The 20,988-nt window shown below is 42.0% G+C and overlaps 1 protein-coding gene across 8 annotated transcripts in view; it reads right to left on the reverse strand.

The window, feature by feature from the left end:
• The window catches only part of macf1a (microtubule actin crosslinking factor 1a), a 130,328-nt gene that overhangs the window by 105,918 nt on the left and 3,422 nt on the right, over positions 1–20,988 (reverse strand). The window lies entirely within an intron of this gene.

Consider the following 20,988-nt stretch of genomic DNA (forward strand, 5'->3'; position numbering starts at 1 on the left):
CAAAAACAAACAAACAAACAAAAACACACACACGCACAAAAAAAAATTCCCCAAGTTCCTGTCCTCTACCAGATTTCTGGGAGCTTGAGGGTCCTGCATCATATCTCAACTGTTCCCAGGACTGCAATATAATGGATGGAGATCTCAGATGTTGTTCCTGGGATCTGCTAGAACCATTCTCTCAAATTGGAGATCATATCCCCAAGTGCTCTGATTACTACTGGGATAAAGTTCTTTAGCTTTAGGTCAGAGATTCATCAGTACTGAAACTTGAAGACTGCCTCTGCTGTGACAAAACATCCAAACTATCCTTAAGTGGTTGCCTCTCGTCACATGACATCCCATGCCCAAAAATATTAATATTAATTTTTTTTGGCATTTAACAGTTTCAGGTATTGTTCTTTTAAAGGGCTAACAAACTCCTCAGGTTTATACCTCTGAGAGAGGAATGTTTTGGGATAAAACATGTGTGGCCCTGGTGTATTGAGCACAGATGTAATGTTGAGCACAGACGCAGCACAGAGAGGCTGGGTGTCACACCTCTGTTCAGCTACACAAATCCCCCACAGCAGATTGTTAAGGATTAGGGGCCCTGTGAAGGGAGAACTTTCAGAGGAACTGAAAAGCAACCTTGTTGTGAGCATGTGTGCATGTGCTCCATCTATATTAACCATCATAAATATGGAGATCCATATAAAATTGAGGTCCCTAGAAAATCTCAACCTGGCAGAAAATTCCAGGAAAAAGGCACAGAGAAAAGAGTCCAAGACAGAAAGTAAAGTGAGTAAATATAGCACATAGAAGCCTTTGCTAAAACCTAAAAAGTAAAGCTTCAGAGTTGTTTTATAGACACTAATCAATCAAACACAGCAACCAACGCATTGTGGGCAGGCATCAATCCTAACATTTAGCTTTGCTGTTTGACACTAAAGGTCAAACAAAAAGGAGAACACCTGTCCAAAATGAGGGTTTCAATCATGCGATACACCAGTGAGTATGTGAGGTACAACCTACATGCCAGATTGGGGGGGGGGGGGGGGGAAGCTACACTTCAGTGGCTCAGAACGAACCAAGAGCCCAAAACGGGCTGGACAATAGTTCCTACAAGACCCTTAGACAGGAGCTGTTCTGCTGGGGCAGCAGAAGACCACATGGAGGGGGGAATTCTCCATTCCCAGCTAAAGTAGCGAGGTATAACATTCCAGCTATTTGGAAGAATATATGTAGGCCATATACACAAGACATCTATAACACACACACACACACACACACACACACACACACACACACCTTCTCTGTCATGGCTGGTACCAACTGTTGATTCTACAGCTGTGTGTGTGTGTAAGGGAAGCAAAGACCTTCAGTCATTTAAACAGAGCTAAAAGCAGCTGGCAAACAACCCCAGCAGGCAAAATATGTGATGATTAAAACAATGAGTGAATTGTAAGTTAATGTCTTCTGTTTTCACAATTGGTGTGTTCATTGTGTTTGCCATGAAGACTTATTAAACAATACTTCAGCATTTAAGAAGACATACTACTGCAGTGAGGGGAAAAGTGAGGGAAAAAAGGATCCATGTTCTGTATAGTCACAGTGCTATCAAGAGTCTACCGTCTTTGAATATGTACTGATACCCGTGTCCATTTATACTCATGGAAGATAAAGGTAAAGGAGCTTCCTGTGCCTTTAACACAAGCTCTTTCAAACATCTCCTCACCACAATGCCCAATGCAAAAAAGTTTGCATTGCATTTAAATTCTCAATACAAGACCAACTGTACTGTATTCAAGCTAGTGAAAGTAAGAGATCATCAAATATATTAAAAACATTAGAAAATGTTCAAAAACTACACAGAAATATAGCATAATGTTACATATAAGACAAACAGTGCAAATGGCCTAAATTGTCTCTTCTACACATCATCACCTAACAATTTACACAATGAACTTCAGACCCAGCAGGGGGTTTTGATTAATGAGACTGGACAGCAGAACACATTGCCCAGGCTGGCCACCACTCTCAGATCATTCCGAGATGGAGAGGAGCCACAAGCATCTTCACCCCCATCCTCCATTCCACATTCCATCAGAGCCCCAAAAAAGGAGATCTCATCAGCCCTGCCCTGACTCTCCCTCGTCCCCCATCTTACGGTCTCTCCACACTGCAACTGTCGCACCACATGACCCAGGACAAGCATGTGATCGGCTACAGAAAATGCCAGTCCAAGCGCTCTCAGGGGACAGACACACCCTCGACCTTAACCGCACATGACACAACTGTGTCCAAAAGAGAGGTGTTCAGAAAAGCAGCTGAGGGAAAGGGTTCAGTATTGAACTGCCACTCCCAGCCTGCCACTCAACACAAACACAGACACCGACACCCAGACACTTCACTCTCTCCTCTTCTACTTGCAGTCACAGCTACTTAAAACCTTTTACAAAAGGCACCTGTTCTACTTGGTCCCTCGCCCCATCTCTCTTCATCTCCCCTCTCTTTCCCCTCTCCTGCTGAACCCCCTTCATCAGGTACTTCTCTTCGGGCCTCATTCACCTCCATACAAACAGATGGTGTGTTAAAGTAATTATGTGCAGTAAAGGGATCTTACATAAACATTGTTATGAAGATGTGCTGGCCTCTTGGGGCCATTGCTGAGCTGTTTGGAGTCCTGAGTATTCTCTTTGGGCCTATAGAGGACAGCTCTCCAAGAGCCGAACTGAAAAAAAAACAAAACAACAAACACTTCAAACAGCCAATAATACCTCGGTTTGAACCAGAGTGTTGTTGACTTTCCAAAGAGTTTAGACCAACCTTCTAACATAGTATGGAAGAAAAGTATATACTGCATACCAAATGTAGCTGAAGCCTGCAAAATAGTATTTAATTAAATCACAGGTCATCTGTAGCTGCCTGTTGTTTTTTAAACCCAGTTCCTTTGAGCGGTGTACAGGAAAACCACACAAGGAAAAAGAACAGACACCCCATTTTTATTCATTTCCTTCATTCTTATCATCCTCTTTCACAGCTGTTCTTCTCCAGTGATTTACTGCATAATAGCAATTATTAAAGAGCTCTAACATGACAGCATTTCCCACACTGGTGCACATTCAAGTATCAAAGAAAGGGTTCTTCAAAGGTGCTTATATTTCAAAGGAGAGAGTGGTTGTTCAACCAGCAAGAAAAAGATTTCATTCATTCACCACAAATGCTGGCACACTTCTGCATCCTCTCCTGTCTTTTTTTCACCAGTGTTCATTGCTCCTGCTTCATATGCCTCTGCACCATTTATGTGTGTGCAGTAAGGGGTGGTGTGGAGCCTGGCCCACTCCACAGCCCTGTGCTTTACTGGAGCAAGGCATTAAGCTGGAGCCAATCAGAACATGGTATGAGGAGGAGCCTATCAGATCTCTGTGTAGCTGAGTGGAGGGGCAGGGCCTAAAAGAGATTTGCATCAACAGTACCACTCTGATCAATTCGATGTGAAAAACCCAGCCCACTAACTATGACAAAGAAGAAAGAAGAAAAACTTCATCTTAAACCGATACAATTCCAAAGCAAGAAAACATAATATGTCATTTACAAAAACTAAAATTTATCCTATATATTATCCTATATTATATATTTAATTATCTGTGTAATAATGTTAATAAATATTAATGGTTTTATTTATCAAAAACAAAATGTTTCACATATTTAAACAATTAAGGCCACTGGTAGAAGAAGTAAACGATGCAAACCATAATTTTTAGTAACTAGTGGAACCTCCTTTATTGCCAATAACCTCACCGAATAATTTTTTGCACCTGCTGACGAGCAGCAGTTAGGTGTTATTTGGGTTCTTTTCTCTATACAAAACATTTTTTTCAGTTCAGGTATATTTTTAGGATGTCTTAGTCAAACTGGCCTACTTCTGTTCACGCCACAGCATCTGAATGTGCTTGAGGTGAGGACTCCTGGCTGTTCTAAAACACGGAGAAAGTCTTCTGACTCTTATAGCTGTTCTTTGTCTCTTCTCTGTTATTGAGTTACCCCTCTAGTTGTTTATTATTATGGATATTTTATGACCCAATTTCTGGACTTCAGATTACGGACACCCTGCCACTGTTCTCCAGAAATGTCCCAATACAATCTGAAATTCACAGTTCTATCACTAACTACAAGCTATGATGGCCATAAAGGTAAGAAGCAGCCCCAATCTATTGTGCTTCTATACTTCACAGCTGGGACGAGGCCTTGCTGGCAATATACAGTGTCTTATTTCCTCCAAACACAACCAAAGTGTACCTTTCTTCTCATCAGTGCACACAACTTCCAGGTTGTCTTTGAAACATTTGAAACTAGACCATGAAAGTCCTTTTATAATTGTTTCCAGTATTTAAAAATAACTTTAGTTTTGAGGGGTCTTTTACTTCAACATAATTACACTGTAAAGAGAAGGTAAGCAGTTATCATCATCATCATCATCATCATCATCATCGTTCTTGTTGTTTTTGTTTTGTATAACAGGGCTTGTCAAATATACACCTAAATTGAGTGCACAACCTGACTCAAAGATAATGACCAATTCAAGAGGTCCTAGATGTGCACATGCCACCCCCCCCCCCCCCAATTCATATTCTTACTTAAACTACTTGTTCATTAAAACTATGGCCATGTAAAATTTTATGCATTTTTTTTCCCTCACTTTATTCATTTTTATAACTAGATGAACATTAGCATTTAGGAGCCATTCATACCCAAATCAAAAGTTTCTCCCAAGCTTTCTCACAACCATATAATACTTTGTCATCATTTTGTGCAATGGCACTAAAGAGAAGCACTGAGAGACTTCAGCAGGCTGTCAGTGTTATATAAATCATGTGTGTTTCTTACTAGTGGATGACTCCCCTCATCATGCTCAGCTGTGAAATTAGGAGCACAGATGCAAATGGTCTACACTATAACATCACATGGAAAGACTTATTTAGTCTGATTTTCATTTATCTTCATGTACAGCAGCAAGTCGCATGACATTATCTGGTGCTGGCTTAAACAAAGCTGTGAACAAAGGCACCCAGGACAGCAGTGTGGCTTATGGAAAAGGTTCTCAAACTGAATGTCTTGCAATTTAGGGGAGGGGCTGCAAAGCTCAGGTAACGGATGAGACGTACCCAGCAGTCAACATGAGCATGTGCCAACAATGTCCATGCAGTTACAGAATAAATGAAAGACTACAAAAGTAATGGAGCAGAGCCAAGAATGTAAACATTACAAGTAAGATGGCAGGGACAAAACAAAAATGAAAGGAAAGTGTGTAAAAATACACACACACACACACACACACACACACACACACACACACACACACACACACACACACACACACACACAAAATCCATCAAGCCCAGATATAGGCATCAGACTGCCATACAGAGAAGTATGATTCATCACTCCACAGAAAACGTTTAAACTGCTCCAGAGTCCAGTGCTGGTGCGTTTTACTCCACAACTCTTGGCAGTGCACATAATGATCTTAGGCTTGTGGGCAGCTGCCCAGCCATGGAAACCCATTACGTGAAGCTCCCGACACTTGGTTCTTGTACCAATGTTGCTTCTAGGGCAGTTGTTAGTTGAGCGTGTTAGTGAGTGATGCAACCAACAATAGGCAATTGGACCGGTGAGGTGCGTCAGTACTCTCCAGCCTCATAATGTGAGTTTGTGAGAATGAGCTGTTGGTGTTCCTAGAGGCTTCCATTGCACAATGATAGCACTTATAGATCTGAGCAGATCAAGCAGGGAAGACATTTCACAAACTGGCATGTGTCAAAGGTGAATATTTCTATTAAAGTGCCACATTTAAAGTATGACCCATTCTACTGCCAGTGTTTGTCTATGGAGACTGCATGACTGTGCTTGACAGAAATAGGTGTAAAACATCTGAACTCAGTAATTAGGAGGTGTGTCCACATAATTTGTCCATATAGTGTATGTGTCTGTGCATGTATAGTTACAAACATAATATATTATACATACATACACACGCACGCGCGCACACACACACACACACACACACACACACACACACACACACACACACACACACACACACATACACACACACATACACACACACATACACACACACATACACACACACATACACACACACATACATACACACATACATACACACATACACACACACATACACACATACATACACACATACATACACACATACATACACACACACACACACACACACACACACACACACACACACACACACACGGCCCTGAAGGTCACTCAGGTCCCCTGGGAAATAGAGGTGTGTATGTATGTGTGTGTGTGTGTGTGTGTGTGTGTGTGTCACATTCTCCCCCCCCCCCCCCCCCAAGGCCTGAAGGTCACTCAGGACCCATGGGAAATAGAAGTGTGCAGGCAGAGATGTGTGATGGGTCAGAGGTCAGAAGGGACCCAATTGTCCTCCATCCATCTTTCTAGAGACACACAACTTCAGGCCAGTGTGAAAACATCATTAACAGAATTTCTAAGCATGAGCAGCCTTCATCTTCCAGCTCAAGTGAGTGTGGAAAGCTTTAACTGCACTAAGTGAGTTAAATTCTGCCATTCTCCATCCTAGACCAATAAGCAGAGTACTCAGTCTTTTCTGCAGAATCTGTCTCTCGGTTTGTCTCTCTCTCACTGTGTGTGTGTGTGTGTGTGTGTGTGTGTGTGATAAAACCTTGCAAGTTAAAAATATTTAACATATATAGCACTCATGAAAGAAGAGAAATACAGAAAAAGATAGAGAAATGAAGTGGAACCTTTTGGTCACTGATCCTGGTACAGGCGTGAGGTACGAGCACTGCTTGGGGTTTATCTTCCCTCTAATCTCAGTTAAATGCCACACACCCATTATTCACTGTGGCATCAGCTGATCCAGGTGTGTTGTCTGCAGGAGCACGCTGTGTTGCATGGATGCCTCATGCATGACTTGCCATGGCATAAAGGCACCAAGTACACACACATACCCAAAAAGTACATGTGCACCCCCCACCCCCCCACATGTATATATCATACTATGTATCTTTTAAAGAATAGCCCTAAGCATAAACCTAAACCTAGCCATTACCATGACCTTAGCTCTAACTCTAAACCTACACTTAACCACCCTTGTCCAGAACCCTAACCCTAAGCTCTGGGATCCAAATGAAAGGTTGGAACACTTTGTAGATTGAAAAACAGCCAAGCCCATGACAACATGACTCCATTTGGAATACAAGCTAGTCATTTCCCTGTAGTGAATAAATGTTGAGCCGTCATCACAACCAATCAGCATCTGACTCCACCATCAGCATTTGTTTTCCACCAGGAAACAGCATGCTGATGTGTGGACGCATGCCGGATGGGGCGTGTTGAGGCAAGGAACCACGCGGGAGCCGGAACAGGCTGCACCTACAGCCTACAGCTCTAGAATATTTTAAAAGATTTCCATAAAAATAGACCGCGGCCCAGAACATCCTGGGGTACACAGCGTGTGCTGTCTGTCAACAATGAGGAGGTCAGCATCAGTGATGAAACAAACCCTGTGAAAAAAAAATAGGCAAGTACATTAACAAATACCTCCAACAAGCAAGCCAGAAAGAACTGGGGCTGCATGTGACCACAAAGTACCTGCACCTAGACATATCTGAGCTAAGAGGGGAAAACCACTGTGGTTGACGCATATACAAAAAATAATGATGGTTAAAAAATATATGTATATAAAAATTCATCTGACAATACATTTTGGACACTTGACCCTTCCTGAGGTTATGTACACTTACGCCACAGCCACAGCTATAGCTATATACTTCAGCAGTGAGGGTAGAATGGCTGGCTCTGTGTTCTTTGCTGGGCCAAACTCCAGACATAAGGGCAAAGCCCTTACATGGATCCCTAAGCCTAGATCTGTATGCCTGTCTCTCAATCACTGGGGCCCACCACATTAGCTAGTGCCACAACAAAGAAGGAAACTAGCATAACAAAACGCTATTTACATTATTTCCGACACCTCGGAAATTGGCCAGTAGTAACTGCCAAGATTAAAGCTTACTACAACACTACATCCTCGGTCCAGTGACAAACACAAGTCACTGAGTCTGGAAGAGTGGGCAGAGGAGCCGAATGGTGCATGCTCTTCAAAAGCCACTGCAGAGAAAGGTCAGCCCTAAACGGGAAGCAGTGAGGTGGGCCAGCGACCACACTTGGCCAAGCTCCATTAAAACAGCTCCTTTAGAGGAGGGGGATTTGGGGTGGACCCGCTGGGGCCTCTGATGTTGTTTACTGATTTTTATCCATTTGAAGAACATGAAAAAGTTGGTAGCAAAAATAACCAGAAGAACAAAGGTAGAAACAAAGGAGTAACATGTATTTATAGAAGACATTATGTTCTAGCCCAAGAAAAAGTGAAACAGTCAACTGAAACTTTACTTAACTGAACCATTTCAATAGTTTTTTAAAGCAGGATTAAGAGAAGTGTGCATGTAGAGAGAGACTGGGATGGACTTCCTCCATGCCTTGCATTTTGAACAGAATCACAGTGTAGCTCCTGTTTCTTTATCATCATGGTGACTAGTTCCTCCATCCTAGCTCCGCCCACAACTCTCCCTGTAATGTCAGGAACGTAACGCTGACGCATTATGTTTTCTCCCTGTATTTCTCACTCGCGCTCGCACACACGCACTAAACTCTCCACTTTCAGAGAGTTCATTCTCACACAACATTATTACTTTACATCAAAAATGCCCTCACCTAGTCATTACAGCAACAGGCAAACTAGGAGTCATGGCGTTTTCAACAGCCTCACACAGACTGTACTGGGAGGGGAAAAAAAAAAACTGTACAGAAGCCAAAGAAGCTGAGCCAGGTATGTCAGATAATGTCCTACATATTTCATATGCATGTGACCACAAAATGCCTCATATACAATTACTAATCTATCAACAAATAAAACCAGCTGAGCAACCACAATAAGGCCACAGTAACAAACTGACACAAATTTGTTTCATTCTGTGATTATTGCAATCTTGTTAGCCTAGATGATCAGAACTGTTTATAGTAATAAACAAGTGACCTATACTGACAAACCTCCACTTCCACTGACATGATCATATTTAGTCCCTTAAGTCAAACACACACACACACACACACACACACACGTTTTGGGACAGCCATCAATGCATATCACTCCTAAATCTAAGAAAGAGGACAGACAGCAAGCAGCAAGAATTCTCAACAGAAGACTTACCATATTAGAATGGTGTCATCCAGTCTGTACTGGCTGATGGGTAAATTTAGTGTTGATTATAAGGAAGAAAAGAATTTGCATACACATACCTAAACTTATGGAAAAATTTACCAAGTAACATTTGAAATCTGGATTCATAAGTTTTATGTAAAGCTGCCTTTGGATACATTTAAAATGCAAAGGACACTAAAAGGATCAAGTTGAGCTGAAATAGTCCTTCCTTTCTAGAAAGCACCTGAAGCCTCTAGCCTCATCTGGAGTTTTGGATACTTTTTTTAACACAGTTTCTGCTGCAGCATAACACCCTGGCTGATTCAGCAGTTTCTAGAGCGAGACCTTTTCTGGTGCATTCATAAGTAAAGTTGTATTACACAGCCCAGTCCCAAAGCACCAAGTGCCAGGCTCATCCACCCCAAACTGATGGAGGGCATTATCTCAGCAGCTTAGCTGAGGCAGTGCCGCTGGTGATGCCAGTGGGGGTTGGCCAATTAGAGTGAGGACCACCTTGGGTGGTCTGCACTGCCTTAACCATTGTGGATAACAGCCTTGCCAGGAAGCAGGTCTGTGCTTGTTCAATAAACGCAAACACGCACATTAATTGGCTTATCCAAAACCAATGAGACACTCAAACAGGATAAAAGCCCATGCCCCACCCATTTACAAAACAAGCCAGTAATTATGCATGCAAATGTGTAAGTGCCAAATTTGGAATTTTAAAATGCACCATGTATGTATGTAACATAAAAGGAAATAAGTCACATATTCTGCCTGTTCTTTATTTTGTAAGACACTGAATATAAATATTCATAGTTCATCTCTCCTGGTGAATGGAGCTCAGGTTCTTTCCACCTCAGGGATATTTCCTCAGGTTGTGCTCTCTTCTGCCTGGTCAAGGAATAGCTGACAATGGGAACTGAGAAATGACCAGCTGGATATGTAGCAAACATAAATATCACTTTATTATAATTATTATTCTGTTCACTCCTTTTACACAGCTGTGATGGACAATCTGAAAACTTCAGAATGCCTTATCTAATTTATATACATAAAAGCTAGACTGTGGGGAAAAAAAAACACCCACAGAAATATCACCAAGAAATATGAATCATTTGAGATAAACATCTCATCTATGATTGCAAAAGAATGATGGAATCTCAGGGCATTTAAAGCAATCTTTAATGTTCTGCACTGTAAGGCAGGGTATTCCGCAGCTTGAGATGGACCCTCCCAGCTGCATATTAGGCTAATAACACAAAAAGGCAAATCTCCTCAACCAGTAATTTTAGCCACAACAATCAGGCCTTGAGCACTTTAACAATTCTCTATCCTAAAACTGATTACCACCGTCAGTACCTAGTGACCTACTAAATTTGAGAGAGAGAGAGAGAGAGAGAGAGAGAGAGAGAGAGAGAGAGAGACAGAGACAGAGACAGAGACAGAGAGAGATGTGAGGATGAGAAAAGAGTACACAGGCAGTTGAACAGCCAGACAGGACAAAGCTGGTGGCAAACTGTGAAGTTAGCATACCAGCCCCATCTCCCGTGACGGTCTATGCCCTACCACGCACACAGGACGAGCCGCGGGAGAGGGGCAGAAGTGTTATGCAATTCATGTGGGCATTACAGAGGGTTATGAGGCAAGCTCACAAAGCTAAGATGGCAAAATAGAACATTGTCATCAGATACTGCAGCATAGACTAGAAGCCCTCACTTTTACAGTGAGAGAGGAAAAATAAAAAGAAAGAAACAAACAAAAATGAAGGAAGTGGAGCAGCTCTTCAACCAGTGCATTATAGTCAAAGGGGGCGGGGGGGTCTGATTTGTAATATAGCAATAATGATGCATACTTGTGGAGGAATGGAATTAGGGTTGGGTTCTTTCTGTCCTATGAAGAAAAACCACAAAAACAACCCTAGTTCACTGGCTGGAAGCACAAAATTCTTAAAATCTAAATATCTTAGGAATCAGGTGTCACTCATAAATCAGAAATCAGAAAAGAAAAAAAAAAACAATAAAAAAAAGACAAAATTGCATGAACAATTACAACTCATAAAAGGTTGGCAGAGGTAAAAAGGTAAATTTACAGCACTTCAATTGTCCCAGGTTAGGAACCTAATTCTCTGAAGTGCTGAACTATGTTGTGTTTGTTAGATAAGTGAGATCATGTGGCTCATTGAGTGAGCAGCATTCTCACTCCTGTTCTCCTCTGAGAAACACACGCTTTTCTCTGCTGGGAGATGAAGCCTGTCTATGAGTGAACAGTCACACACACACACAGTCGAATCAAACCATGTCAAGCAGAATTAAATGAGTTCATTTGGTAATTGTGTGGTTTGAATGTGGTTGATCACTGCACAGATATATATGCTATGGCTCAGACTACAATCAGACTGTGAATCTGATTAAGCATACTGGTGTTAAATTAGGATAGATGCAGACAGGACGGCACAAAAGTTTCTTTGCAAATGGAACATGAATCATTCAAAAAGGAACCTGACATTTCATTTACTGATTCATGCCTGGTCCAAAAAGATAAACCCATTTATCTCAGCACAATGTTTAGAACAAACTAATGAAGGATTATGCTTAAGATTTATAGATGTTTACCTTAATGCTGCATTATTCAAAGGCAATGTTAAGATATTTTATAATACAACAGTGATCTCTTGCTAAACATACCAGTCCAATTCAAAACGAAGCAGAACTATGAATACTTGTAGGTTTTCCATCGCTACCACAGATGCCCTTGACAGTCATGCTGGAGTGCTACTTAATCATAGGAATATGTACATATGGGGTGACAGATGAGTGGTGGTTACTCCCATGATACTATTCCCACTCCACAAAGAGGCATTTCTCATCAAGTCAAATCCTCAAGAACAGAGAGGGATGACACAGATGTCAGATTGACAGCTAGATAGAAGGATGGGGAAAAGCATGGATTTGCCTGCCTACCCCACCACTCCAAGACTATCCTCAAAAACAGACATGTTCCACACACACACACACACACACACACACACACACACACACACACACACACACACACATCTTTCATCTACATAGGAAGAGGATGAACCGGGCAATGCTGATTTCCGTGCTGGAACACACAGGTGCTTCCCATGACCTGTCTGAAGTGTGGATAAGGAAATGTCATGTCATTTCAGTGTTACAGCCTCAGAATGCTTCCTGCTCTCTCTACAGTACAAACGAACCCTACTCCTCCCAGACCTACTCTCTCCACTGTGGCAAAAGGGGAGGGGATGGTGCAGGAATAAAAGAAGTGAAGAAGAGGGAGTACGGATACTGCAGGCAGCTGATCTCTCATTTCTGTGGTCTGGGAAATAAAGCGGGAATGCTGGGGTGGTTGGGAGTGCAAGGCAGGGAAGCCTGTTGAGGGTGCGTGTTTATGGATTGAGTCGAGAGAGCTGAATGAGGTCTCCTGTGCACCGATCTGAAATCAATGCCCATCTAGCTGCAGAGTCCCAGTGCCTTTAACACACACTGCATAATTTATTCATTAATATGGTCCACCTCCTTTCCTATGTCTGTACAGCCTCTCCATTTTACCTCCCCCCTCCCCCGATTCCTTCCTGGCTCACACATTTAACTCCACATCCCCAAACCTCATCTCATTTTCCATTCGGCTACTGTAGCACAGTACAAGCCCTGAGACAGCACACTTAGGTGAGCCAAGGGTGCAGGTGTGTGTGTTTGGCAGGGCCTTCTACTGCAGTGGTGGTGAGAGAGCACAGTGTCAGACACTGAGCACAGTACCACATAGCCCCCTTTGCTCCACTGAAGCTTTAGTATTGATCCTGCTCGAGGCTCAGCACCAGGGCTGCAGAGAACGGCCTGCCCAGAGCACCCAGCAGCACCCCTGGGACAACACTAGCAGGCAAGAACACCTTCACAGTGCACAGGGTATGCTGTGACACAAGGGCAAAGAGGAGAGCAAGACTTCAACAACTGCTGATGTTTCTGGACATAACCTGAGAATCCATTATGAAGGTGCTTTCTGTAAGCCATTCATCTTTAGAAACCTTTAGAAACTTTATGGGACACAGCACAGCAAAGCAGCACAAACCAAGAAACACTTCAATAGTCCTGCCTCCAAAGGAAAACAGAGCAGAAGCTAAGAGGGGTGGTGGAAGAAAAATCTACTCTGCTCTGCTGAATCAGTCAGGTGCTATAGGAGAAATGTGACCAAACAGGAAGTGGTGGATAGGAAATCCTGCAGGGTTGCAGTGAAACAGAGAGAGAGAGAGAGAGAGAGGAGAGATCAAGGGAGAAGGAACACATGCTCACGGTCATGGCAGAGGGCTGCAAGAGGGACTGAAACCAGACTGGACGGAAAAACACACATGTCATGATCCCCTCAAGCTCGTCTGCCTCAACACTCACTCTCCATTCCAAACTAGTGATCAGTCCCAACAAAACCGTTTGGAATGCTTCGGGACTTTCCACACTTTTACACTGAACTATCCAAACCAGCAGGCACTCATTCAAATGATGTGATATTTGTACTTTAAGAATAGTGTGATGCTGTATATGCAAACAGGACTGGAGGGAGTGGAAGAACATTGATAAGTATGGACAAGTTGCTGTGGATAAGTGTCTGCACTGAAGTGCTGCAGACCCTTGTGTATCCTAATGTGAGTTTCCTGTACAACAGGAAATACACAGACAGCAAATGTCACTTCCTGTACTCCACAGGCCATCAGCAAAGCCCTGCTGAAAGAATGCTCAAATCCTTTACTGCATGTGTGTGGTGGGGGTAGGTCAAATGTCATCTAAACTGAATCTGGAATTCAGACTGAGGAGAATACATCAACCAGAGTTTGAAATCAAGTCATGCCCACAGGTAGGCCATGTGTGTCCTGTACCATTCATAAATCCACCAACACTTGACCCTGTGCTGTAGGTTTTGAAGGCTGTTGAGAAACTTTAGTCAATATATTTTACACTAACAAACCTTGTGTCTCCTTGAAGTCTGCTGTGTCAATATCTTGTTCAGAAACGTATCAGACTATGGCCATTCTGTCTTGCTTTGGGTATTTGCATTTCCTACATGTCTCTTTCTGACTCACATTCCTGTCTCTTATCCTTTTCAGGCACCAAAACTCTTTTAGATATCCTGTTATTGTTCTAAACTCAAGTCAACTCCCTGTACATTGGGAAACAACTTGGCACATGAGAACATGCATTCACAACAATCAAAACTATGTCTTGTTTAAGACACACTCTCTCGCTGTCTCTCTCTCTCTCCCTCCATCACACTCAAACACACACACACACACTTGAATTATTCACTATGGCACCTCCTGTGTGAAGTAAGTGATGACTTCTCACTTGCCCAAATCATGTTTCCTACTATTTTCCTTGATACTGCCATAGGTAACAGATGTCTGAAACCTACACAAAGATGACCAAGGATGTACCCAGCCCATGTCTGTCTGTCCTTTTGAGACTGGAACCCAATACAAACTTTTGAGTGTGTGTGAAGGGAGGGCGTGGGGTAAACAGTAGGTAAAAGAAAGACATACAGACTGGTAGCTTCTGTACTAAGCTGTTAGTCACAAGGTCAATTCCGGTGACCTACAGGAGAGAACTGTGAGCGTTAAAAGGGAATTTGCTCCAATATAAAAACATGTACAACCAAGGCCAAGGTAAGCGTTCCAAAAATTAGATGTCACTGCTAAAACTGTGCAAATGCTCTAGAGTGATAAAGTGAGTTTTATGAATTCAGTACTCCATCCATCAAAATAAAAAGGCCCTTGGCACCCATACTAAAAGTACTTTTAGTAATGTGGATGTAAATGCTAGACAATTAACTGTATTCCTTAGAGGTTTGTCTTGAACGTGTATTTGGGAAGTGTTGCACTTGAGTGGACTCTTTTCCCATGTTGCATTTAGTGACCATTGCATTACTTTAGTCTCATCGACACAATAATTGGGCTAATGGAGAGTTGAAATGTAGGCCGCACATTCACTCACAGAAACTCACCAAGGAGACCAAGCAGGAGGAGGAGCGGTGCAGTTTACACTGTACAACTCTGGATCATTTGTAAACTTTAAAGACTTATTTTTGGCAGACTTTTAGGAGGTTATTATTATTATTATAGCAAATCATACCCTCATGGGACAATTAATATGGACAAGAAAACCTATACATTTGTAGTGTTTCACGTGACCGGCTAGCCGCAGTACGATACGATTCCTCCTAACGCCATCAACCCCCACAGACTCGCATTTCATTATAATAATCAATAATTAAGATCGACCCTTTTCATCATGCTTGCATTACAGATGCTCCGCGTGTCAACTAACTGGGCTCACTCTCTCCCTCACTGCGTCCATCAAGGCAAATTTCAGTGAAGGCATTAATTTTTTTAAAGTGCTACTGTTAGTGGCCTGGGCTCGACAGACCTCCACTGAATCCTGACGAAACAAGAAATAATCCATTAAGGATTTAAGGGATCCTATAAGACGTTCTACACGCATTCAACAATAAATTATCTTCCAGTTTTGATATGCGCTTCATATTAATGAAATTAGTTTAACTAAGTTGCTAAATTCGGTGCTACAATTAATTACAGGTGAACAGTTAATCTTGGATGAAAATATTCCGATTGTATTATTACTGCAAACTGAAAGCATGTAAACAAACGCTAGCTGTATGTAGCCTTGTGTCCTACAGAAAAGGCGCAGCCTGCCCCCTTAAATCTAACCGATCCGGACTGGCACTACGTCGTCTACCACAATCACATGTCTAGTTGTTTTTTTTTTCTGATATAGGTTTACCTTTGTATCTCTCCAGCACATCCTCATACGCTTTAGCAAACTCCTTCTCTTGAGAATGATTCGTCGGCAGTAGACCCGGTGTGAAGCCAGCCATGGTGTCGGTGTCTCCAGGGTCCGCGACTACAGTAATCCAGGATGGTGGATCCGGGTCTTCGGGAACAGCTGTCAAATCCGGCTTCGGTTTAAATCCACTGTAGATGTAGTTTCATCCACATTGGAAAATTATTGTATTAAAACCTATTGACGAGTCTAGATGTTTTCTTTATTTAAACGCTTGTTAATTAACTTAAGGTTAGGCTACTTCTACTTTTGAACGGTGATTTCTTACTGTACTAAAGGTAACGATTAGGCTCCAAATTACATGCTCACGATCACTGAATACATGTTTGTCAAAAACCCTCGTATGAACGTGGTGTTATATAAATCCATATTTTATGCGACAACCTACGCCGCAGCGTTTGTCGTATTAAAAGTCCTTTCTTCCACGTCCCACCCGGCGAATGGATTATGAGCGTTTATTAGAGGCGATTCTGAAGTGCGCCTTTGCTTTGGGAGGGCGGTCGCTGTGGGCTGGCCGCTTGGTGCCTTCCGAAATCAGAGGCGAGGCCACAGCGTAATTGTATCTCGACACCGGGTCTTATATTCCTTTGTCGGCGCGTTCTTGATATGCCGGCACTCGCTCTGTCTTCTGCGTTTTTCCGACCCATGCAGTTCAATATAATGGCCGCTTCTATTACAGGCACAGTTTGTGGCTGCGACTTCCAGCCTCCCTCTACTACCCCTCCCTCTCTCCCCCTCGTGCAAATGGGGCTCAGGTTTCTCTATTCTTCCCGCAGTGGCTGTCATCAATCCCTCCTTTCCAGCCACGCCAGACACATCTAGCTCAGGAAATTTATGGCAGGGCCAGAGACTGAATGACATAGTTGACGACGACACTGTTTTATTCTTGGGCTCTGTCGCCCCTTGTCGGCAAAACAAGAGCGGTGCAAAGGAACCGTCCACTTCCCACTTTATCGTGACGTGTCCCATTCTAACAGACAGCCTTTGTTCTCTGGAACAACGCAGAGCCTGTCACCCAATGGTCAAGAAGAGTTAACTCGTGTTGTCCATGAATGCGCAGGTAAGGTTTGTGCACAGAAACATGGTTGCCCGTGATCTTATATCATGTCAGCAGACAATACTTGTAAAAGGCGGAGATTAGTCATAAAGCCACAGAATTATTAGATGACAGCAAATCATTTGAGGTATTGGCCACCCAAGTGAACTGATGCCTAAAGTAGTTTAAATTAAAGAGCCTCTATTGTGAAAAACAGAATTTTCCTCATTTTATTGAAATAAACAAAATTGAAGTAATATGCAGATATTGTTTAATCTTTTAAAACACAACCTTCACTCCCCAAGTCCATACAGTCCATATGTAGAATCTAATGCGACATTAACATTACAAGCCACATCGTTCAATTCCTATTTTTTGATTAGATAAGATTTGCCTGTTTTGATGGGTCATATCTGATCTAGGACCATATACAAAAGTGACTCATCTGATTTGAAAAGATACGATCTGTGTGTCCACATAGCCGTGAAAAAAAAATCAAGTTCAAATTAAGGACAAAATCAGTGTCACTTTAAGGCAAAAAAAAAAAAAGAATTTCAGTCATGTCACGTTGGTAATGAGAACATAGCCTAAGCTGCAACTGCCAATTTTGAAATAAATGTTTTTCTGATGTCACAGAACAAACTCATTTACATATCTCCACCTATTCAGCCTACAGCATTTAGCCCCAACCACTAACATTTCTCACAGTTCTCAGGCATTTTCAGCACTGAGTGATTTATAAAAGAGGCACAAAATAGGGCATCCAATCAGAACAGAGCCCATTTATCTTCTCTCCATCTTAAAGATGCCTATTGAATTCTAATTGCTCATGTAATGACCATTACATGTTGACAATGCCATGTAAAAGTGAATTATGTTTCTGGAATATAAAGTCACACAAAAACTGTAAGCGGACATTCAGGAAAATTATAAAATAAAAGGATAATGTAGGATATGGACTTTGGTAAGATTTGATAGCAGGATGTACTGGGTATTTCTCAATATATGATTTATCATTTTGGAGTAATAAGACTCCTGAGTTCAGTAACTGCAGTCAGTAACTAGGTCACACAAGGGAAACAACTATGGCCAAGGCCAAAACATTTCACAGCTGTGAAAAGCCCTCCAGCCTACTCCTACAGAAATCACTACGGCTGATAAAACGAAGGGAGAACATATCTAAAAGAGAAGAGTCCAATAGCAAGATTGCAAAGGCTGTAGCACAAGATGCAAAGTTGTCACCAACACAGAAGACCTTGTTTGCCTTCATAACAACTATGCTCAATGGCACATGACTGGACAGGTGAGCTTACAGAGTTTTTGGTATATGTGAAGCTTAATCATCTTTGCTGATAACTTTAACAATGGTGCCAGTTGCAAAAAGACAAAATAGACAGATGTTCAGAAACATCTCGGGTGCTCAGTGATCAGAGTGTGTTTCATAATGCAACAAAACAGCAGCCCAAAACCGGCATCCAAGGCCACTGAAAAGAGTGAGCTACAGACTGAGTTAGTCAATCCTCTGTTTGTAAACCCAATACTGCATCCATTTCACTGGCCGGAAAGAAGGCAGACAGTAGAAATTCATAGACACAAATGAGGACTTAAAAAGGCTGCGGGGTCAGCTTGGCAGGAATCCTCAAAGGAAAACTGAGTGGCAGAGTCACTGAAGTGGTGTCAGAGGGTGTGATGCAGTTATTGCAAGTGCAGCAATGCAACAAATTTATATGAAAGTCACCCCTAAGTACTGCACCATATACAGCCATATATCTCACGTTTCGACACTGTAACATGAGGGCTGCATGGTTTGTCTGCGGATTTTACTTCCAGCTCTGTCTCTCTACAACCACCAGGCAGAGACGCATTCTATGCGACAGCTCGAGAGTGGTCTAAGTGGACTGTAATTTAACAAAACAAGAATTGGTGAGTCAGATCCAACACCCCCCACCCCCCACCCCATTCTACTGTTAATGCCCTTCAAGCTCAGTGTAATGCTAACTGTGTCTTCATTCTTTGGATTTTATGCCAGCTAAAATGACTGTGTAATTCCATTTATCAATATATAATATTGGTTGTAATGGTTAGGAAATTATAGTAAATAAACCCAGATTGGCTTTTCTTGGAACAGTCATTGAGTTTTTTCTTTTAATAAGGGATAAATTGGTCTGGATAAAAATCCACCACAGTTCTGATCCAGCTTTGTGTGAGAGGATAATATGTTATTTTCAGTGTATTTAAAGAGTAGTGATTTCCCTTTGTGGCTAAAAGCAGCTTAACTCATTGGAAAGCCATAGCCATATTGCTCTCACTCTCTTTCAAGCAGCTATGACTTGGCCTGGTTGGCAGGCAGCAGTGAAACATCATCAGAGTGATGTCCTTGTTTGTTTCTCATATTTACGCATGGCTATAAAGTAGCAACGCACAGATGCTGTCACCCAGATTTCTACCTTTAATGTATTAATTTTCCAAATTTAGTTGAATTCAGCAATAGGTTAGACTTGAAGCAAATTCTGTAACAGACAAGCTCTAACTAACACTAATCAGTCAATGTCAGTACTGTTGTATGAAGTCCGTGGGTTGTAAAAAACTGACATAAATGAACTTGATTACTGATATGTTTGCACTCTCTTCACTTTTCTCAAGCCATCTATCTATTCATCCTTGCTCGTGCTCTCTCTATCCCTGACTCTTTGAATATGTCATCATTACTCTTCACTTCATCTTCCCCACTTTGAACCTTGGCCTTGTTCTCAGCCCCTTCAATGTCTCATGCTTTATCCTCTCACTATTTTCTTATTTTTTTATTTCACTCGACCCCACTCCTGTCTCTGCCTCTCACAACTGCTCCTTCTTTTCTCAAGCTTAAATTAAAATTCAAATGCTCTCCCTCTCTGCATTTCACTATTTGTTTTGGGCCTTTTGCCCTGTCTGCTTCCCACTGTGTTTCCTTCCCCTTCATAGCCATGGAAACTAGGGGACTGGAAGAGTGTGCAGGTCCCCATGGCAACATGGGAAAGGAGGGAGCCAAGCTGAGTAGCCCTTTGAGTTGCCTGAAAAAAATAAAATAAATCAAAATAGATGTAGGCAGGCCCCTGGATACCCCAATTGCTTGCAAACACTCTTGTCTGGGATGCTAATGAAGATGAACACATTTGCAGCTTATTCTGCATGGTCATCAATTTCCAACTCAAACCTTGCATGTATCACTTTCCCACAATTATTACTGCATTTCCTATTCCAATGAAAGGATTTGAATAAATGATAAGTGACAGAGTAACAGCGTTTACACTGGGATGTTTTTGTCATGATGAAGTCAGAAAAGATAGTATTAATGATAAAACTCAACATGTGCAAATTGGCTCTCATACAGAATGAACATATGGAAGACATGTGGAAAACAAACTGAAGAGGGTTTCAGTGCACAGAGCAGTTAAAATGTGCAATGAATCTCCGGAAATCTGTTTTTACTTGTTAGCTGTGACTAATGTTTGGCCTCACTCGCCACACTCCTCTTCAACTAGATCACCAGGCTCAAGGCTACAATAACGTACTCTCTTAGCATTACCTTCCTGCATTTGTTCACTGGGTGGACAACACAGTTCATCACTTCATCTCATATGTGAGTATTGCATAACACATACAGTTTATTAACATGAAACAAACAGGAATAGTAACTCAACTAGCAAATCAATGAAAGAGAAAATAGTCTGAGAACAGCTCATCCCCCCACTCTTGTCTCCCACAGTGCCCAGACATTTCACACAGCTGCACACACAATAAAACTGTACCGCAGACATTATCTCAAAGAATAAACACTTAAA

This window comes from Electrophorus electricus, chromosome 8 (genome assembly GCF_013358815.1).
Source record: "Electrophorus electricus isolate fEleEle1 chromosome 8, fEleEle1.pri, whole genome shotgun sequence".
Lineage (NCBI taxonomy): Eukaryota > Metazoa > Chordata > Actinopteri > Gymnotiformes > Gymnotidae > Electrophorus > Electrophorus electricus.